A 6,706-nucleotide genomic window follows, 5' to 3' on the forward strand; every position below is an offset into this window, starting at 1 on the left:
GCTCGCGAAACCACAGAAAACGTTCGAAGACAACGAATTGCAGGCCTCACTGGATGAAGATGACACTCAAACTTAACAGGAACTCGTGAGACAATTGAATTTGACACAGAAAGCCGTTTCTCTTCGGTTGAAAGGCATGGGAAACGCGCAGAAAGTGAGAAAATTGGTTCCGCATGAACTGTATGAAATACAGCAAGCAACTCAAATGACCACTTGTGAAATGCTGCTCGCCAAATACAAAAGAAAGTAGTTTCTCCATCGAATAGTGACAGGTGATGAAAAATGGATCCTAAGCATAGTAAATCATGGGTGAATCCAGGCAAATCATCGACATCCAGGGCAAGACCAAATCGCTTTGGAAAGAAGATAATGCTCTGTGTTTGGTGGGATCAGATGGGTGGCATCTGTTATGAGCTGCTAAAACCTGGTGAAACCGTTAACACTGATCTCTATTAACAGCAGATGCTCAATTTAAATTGAGCGTTTAGTGAAAATCGAGCGGAATATGGAAAAAGGCAACACGAAGTCACACACAGCAAAACGGGCCATGCAAACGATCGAGGAGTTCAGTTGGGAAATACTAGGGCATGCGGCTTGTTCTCCAGGCTCCGTCCAATTAACATGTATTTGCATCACTGGGACCCGCTCTCGCTGAACAACGCTTCAATTCTTATGAAAATGTACGAAAATGGCTCTCCGGACGTTGTGGCCGAGTGGTTGTAGGCGCTTCAGTCCGGAACCGCGCTGCTGCTACGGTCGCAGGCTCGAATCCTGCCTCGGGCATGGATGTGTGTGATGTCCTTAGGTTAATTAGGTTTAAGTAGTTCTAAGTATAGGGGACTGAGGACCTCAGATGTTAAGTCCCATAGTGCTTAGAGCCATTTGAACCATTTTTGAAAATGGATCGCTGACTGGTTCGCTTCAAAAGAAGAACAGATTTTTTGGCGTGGCATTGATAACCTGCCGGAGAGGTGGGAGAAATGTATAAATAGCCTCGGAGATTATTTTGAATAAAATATTGTTTATCAGTTTCAACAAGAGACGTGGAATTATTGCACCCAAATTCCGGTTTCATCCTTCCACACCTGTTACTGAGCGTTTAGGCCATAGGGAAGGACAGGTACGAATCCAGCGGAAACAAAACGCTTGTTAAGGTAAGGTAGCACATTGTCGAATACGCTGTGTGCCATAAATGTCGAGTTCCGGCTAAAATTAGTATACACAAAATGAATTTTTCGGAAATTTAACTGTCTGCGAAGCCTACAAAGAACATACAAATGATTTTATTACCAGTAATAGAGTACTAGGGACATGGAGATAAACAACCAGAAAATATGTCATAGTAACAGGAGCAAAAATTATTAACAGTCTTAATTACTATAATTAGGGACATTCTGTCGATTATTCAAGGAGAAAAAAAAGAGAAAAGAATTGGGACGTACAATAACCACAACCAAAAACAAATAGCTGAGGAAATGGTCATATTAAACAAACTCGTCATGCATAAGGCAGAGCCACTTGAAAAATCCGGAATTTCGTGGAAATTCATGAACATCTAAGTCCTCAGTAAAATGAACCATACAGCGACAATTCTACCCAATGCCCTGAATACAGAAAACAAGGTATTCTCTTTACCCTATTGGTTGATATGGGGAGAACGTACTTTTGAAACATCCGTACAAGGTAGCCTCGACCTCAAGATCTTTAGAAAGCAACGGACGACAATGTTTATCAAAGAGGCAAACAGTAATGGAAATCTACAGAGCATCACAAGACATTGGAGCCCCAACAGATACCAGCGCCAGTTGACAGAAAACATATGCTGCCTCTCATTTGCGTGGAGTCAAGTTATGTTCACAAAGTTCCACTTCCCTAGAGCTCTAAAAACCTAAAAGAAATAATTAATAAAACCGTGCCCCCGAACCCAAAAAAGCTGAAACAGAGTCGTACTTAACGGTCACAGTATGGATAACGCCTTGTTAAACTCCGGTGTCTTATTCTCAGTATTGGCCTACGTAAACGATCTGACGGACAGGATAGGCCGCATCTGCGGCTGTTTGCTGCTAATGCTGTAGTATACGGGAAGTTGTTGTCGTTGAGTGACTGTAAGAGGATACAAATATACTTACATAGAATTTCCAGTTGGTGTGATGTATGGCAGCTAGTTCTAAATGTGGAAGAATGTAAGGTAATGCAAAGGAATAGGAGAAGCAATCCCGTAATGTTCGAATACATTAGTAGCGTACTGCCTGACATAATTACGTTGCTTACACACTGTATCTAGACGTAACGTTGCAAAGATATATGAAATGAAACGAACATACAGGGACTGTAGTAGGCAAGACGAACGGTCGATTTATTGGGAGAATTTTAGAAAAGTGTGGTTCAGGACACCGCGTATAGAACGCTAGTACGACCCATTCTTGAATTCTGCTTGAGTGTTTCGGATCGCCACCAGATCGGCTTAAAGGAAGACTTCGAATCAATTCAGAGGCGTGCTGCCAGATTGGTTACCTGGAAGTGCGACCGGCATCCAAGTATTACGGAGATGCTTCGTGAAGTCAAATAGGAATCCATGGAGGAAAGACGACGCTCTTTTTGCGAAGCACTGCTGCTGAAATTTAAGGATCCAACATTTGAGGCCTGCTGCAGAACGATTCTACTGCCGCCAACGTAATTTCGCGTAAGGACCACGAAGATAAAATGAGAGAAAATGAGCCTCTAGTGCGGAGGATTTGAGTTAGTCGGTTTTCCCTTACCCTGTTTGCGAGTGGAACAGGAAAGGAAATGACTGGTAGTGGTACGTGGTAACCTCCGCCATGCCTTGCGAAGTATGTATGTAGATGTAGACTACAGACGAGTATGACGCCTGGTCAGTGACAGTCACTTCCATTCAGAGGTGAATTGCTACTTGCTGGCATTGTGGATTAGTCTCAACCAGTTTCCGAGCGAACACTGCGAAGGAAACTGTATGCTACGAATATTTAGAATCAGGTACATTTCAAAAAGCCATTTCTCACAGCAGTACCTGAAAGTGCTCATCTTTAATAGGCGAGACAACACGGAAAGTGGGCGTATCTGATTTAAAGCGCGTACTGTGATCGGACGAGACGCGAGTTTGTCTCTTTTCAGATGAAGCAAGCCGTCGAGTTCTCAAAACGCCCCATCGAAGCGTTTAACGTGCAGTATGTGGAGGGTAAAGTTCAAGCCAGAGGTGGTTCTTTGATGATTGGCGAGAGTTTTTCGTATCGTGACTTTGGCCCACTCATTCAGTTCCTGGTCTACGTTAGCTGGATATGTCATACCTGATGAAGCTTATGGACTCTCTCCCTCGCAAATTGAGGGCATTATTAAAATTAGAGGTGACTAATTTTTTGCCTGGTTTCCTTACCAATTTAATATGCCAGCAGTACTCTCAGACCGCTCTCTGACGAAGCCGTTGTTTACAGAGAAATGTTGTCGTTGGACGAGCAAAAGAAAATGTGGAAAGATTTACACAACCTTTTCACTTGGCTACGGAGTTTCTCGTAACGGAGTCCTTAAACAGAAGTTCTCGGTTTACTTTCCACGTTAAATTTGAATAATATTTCGGGTTTATTATGGCTGCTTCCATCATCGAAAGCTTGGAATTTTAACCGAATCCGACGCTGAAAGTAAACCAAAAATTTATTATGCACATTTTCACTTGATTTAATGGAGGGTAGTTTTCTTTATACGTGTATAACTACAAGACAAAATCCATTACAAGGAGAAAGAGCTCGTCAGTAGCTGATTATGTGATGAACTTCTTGACCGTATTACACCGTTCAAACATATTGGAATTCAGTAATGCTACGAAATCTTGTGGGGCAACATGTGACATTAGCAGAAGGAGAATGAAAGACTATAGGTTTGTTGGCAGATTTCTGGGTGTGAGAGGTACATCTGTTGAGGAAAATAAATACGAGTATAAACGGGAATTTTTGGAAGAAAGGTAGTGTTATTATCTCGAAATCCTGTTGGGCAAATTTAGAGACCGGTTTTCATACAAGAATCTGTGTCGTTTTTACGGCGTCCTTCATATGTTTTGTTCAGGGGTAATGAGAATGCATATGAGAGATTATAGCACCATGCCGTATATTCACTAATTTTTCTACGCTCCGCACGCAAATGGAATAGCAGTGAAAATCTCTACTATTGGTATGAGGTAGCCCTCGGCGTGTTCTCTTCAGCGGTAAACGTGGGATATACGTAAATTCAGAAGAGAACAACTGATTGTTTCTGTGGAATCCTGTAGCAGCCACAATCTTTTTCGCGATATCCAAAAGTCGATTAGTTTAAACCGATATCTGTTTTATATCTTTACGACAGGGATAGACAGTAGTGATTATAACAACAAGAATTGTCATAAGGGGAATAAATAAGTTGAAACAACTCGAGATTTTTGAGAATTTCATAGGAAACATTAGTCAACGACTGACAGAAATAGTCTACAGAAATACGATAGTGGGTAAATGGGTAGTTTTAAGAGATTAAATAGTGCAGGTAGCTGCTAAAACAACTGTGCAAACATATGTTAACGTCTAATACAAACTCAAGCGTTAGGAAGTTATTGTCTGCAGTCTTGCGTTATATGAAAGAGAATAGAAACTTTTGAAAAAGTTGTGCTACAGAAGAACGGTAAGGATTAGGTGTGTACACCGGACAACTAACGAAGAGGTATCCAATCAAACGGGCAGAGAGGAAATTTATGGCATAACTTGACTGAAAGAAGGGATGGATTCACGGCACACACCATGAGGCATTAAGGATTCGGCAGTTTGGTTATGGAGAGAAGTGTGGGGGTAAAAATTCTTCAAATGGAGAGAGGTGGCAGTAGTTATACAGCTATGAAGAGACTTGCTCTGCATAAACTAGAGTGGAGAGCTACATCAGATCACTCCCTGGCTGTTGACTGTAACGACAGTTGTTTAAATAATAATTACTGAGCTAAATAGAAAAATTCAGTAACTACAGAAGTAGTTTCTCTAATAGTAATAACCCGCCTTCCGAACAGGCCTTGGAACGCCCAACGGCACCGACCGGCAGCCGTGTCATCCTCTCAGCCCAAGGGCGTCACTAGATGCGGATACGGAGGGGCATGTGGTCAGCACACCGCTCTCCCGGCCGTTGCCAGTTTTCGTGACCGGAGCCGCTACTTCTCAGTCAAGTAGCTCCTCAGTTTGCCTCACAAGGGTTGAGTGCACCCCGCTTGCCAACAGCGCTCGGCAGACCAGATGGTCACCCATCCAAGTGCTAGCCGAGCCGGACAGCGCTTAACTTCGGTGATCTGATGGGAACCGGTGTTGCCTGTGCAGCAAGGCCGTTGGCTTATAGTAACAAAAATAGCAGTTTAATGTTGCTTTAGCACTGACTATAAACACTATATGATTTAAGAAGACTGTGACGTATTAAAAGCTGCTAGGTATTTGACGATACTGACTGGAATATGGGGTAAAATTCAGGGAGCGAAAGGCTGTTTATAACTTGTACAGAAACCGGACGGCAGTAGTAAGAGTCGAGGGGTATGAAAGGGAAGCAGTGATTGAGAAGGGAGTGGGTCAGGATTGTAGCCTATTCCCGATGCTGTTCAGCCTGTACATTGCACAAGCAATAAAAGAAACCAAACAAAAATTTGGAGCAGGAATTAAAATTCATGGAATAGAACTGAAAACTTTCAGGTTTGTTGGTGACATTGTAATTCTGTCAGACACAGCAAAGGACTTGGAAGAACAGCTGAACGGAATGGACATTATCTTGAAAAGAGGATATAAGATAAATATCAACAAAAGGATAATGGAATGAAGTCGAATTAAATCAGACGATGCTAAGGGAACTAGATTAAGATACGAGACACTTAAAGTTGTATGTAAGTTTTGCTATTTGGCAGAAAAATAACTAACGCTGGCCGAAGTAGAGAGGATATAAAATGCAGGCTGGCAACGGCAAATGCAGCATTTCTAACGAAGAGAAATTTGTTAACATCGAATATAGATTTAAGTGTTAGAAAGTCTTTTCTGAAAGTATTTTTCTGGAGCATAGCCATGAATGTAAGTGAAACATGAACGATAAACAGTTATGACAAAAAGAGAATAGAAGCTTTCGGAATTTGGTTCTACAGAAGCATGTTGAAGATTAAATGAGTAGGTCAGGTAATTAATGAGGAAGCACTGAACAGAATTGGGGAGACAAGAAATTTGTGGCACAACGTAACCAAAAGAAGGGATCGGTTGACAGGACACATTCAGATACATCAAGGGACTGCCAAGTTAGTATTGGAGGGAAGAGCGGGGAATAGAAATTGTAGATGGAGACCAAGAGATGAATACACTAAGCAGATTCCGAAGGATGCAGGTTATAGTAGGTATTCGCAGTGAGTCTCGTACGTGATAGAGTAGCATGGAGAGCTGCATCAAACGAGTCTTCGGACTGAAGACCACAACAACAGCGACAACATCAGGTATTAAGTTATAATGCGACACAAATAAATGCAGCTCCTTAACGGTCTATGTAGTCTACAGAACTCATGCTCGTCAAAAACTAATGTTAATGTGATGTACTCAGTCAGTAAGAATGTACGGACAGCAAACAACCTGGTATTTGTAGCTGTAGCCTACCTGGACTTCAGGCCTCGACGCTGAGCGGCAAGGAGCTCATAAAACAAAGAAATATCTTTATCGAGAATCTG

General features: G+C 42.1%; 1 pseudogene; it reads right to left on the minus strand.

Annotated features, from left to right (window-relative positions):
- Positions 1-5,231: 5,231 nt before the first annotated feature.
- Positions 5,232-5,349, minus strand: LOC126250568 (5S ribosomal RNA; annotated as a pseudogene).
- Between the last annotated feature and the right edge of the window lie 1,357 nt (positions 5,350-6,706).

This window comes from Schistocerca nitens, chromosome 3 (assembly GCF_023898315.1).
Source record: "Schistocerca nitens isolate TAMUIC-IGC-003100 chromosome 3, iqSchNite1.1, whole genome shotgun sequence".
NCBI classification, from domain to species: Eukaryota; Metazoa; Arthropoda; class Insecta; order Orthoptera; family Acrididae; genus Schistocerca; species Schistocerca nitens.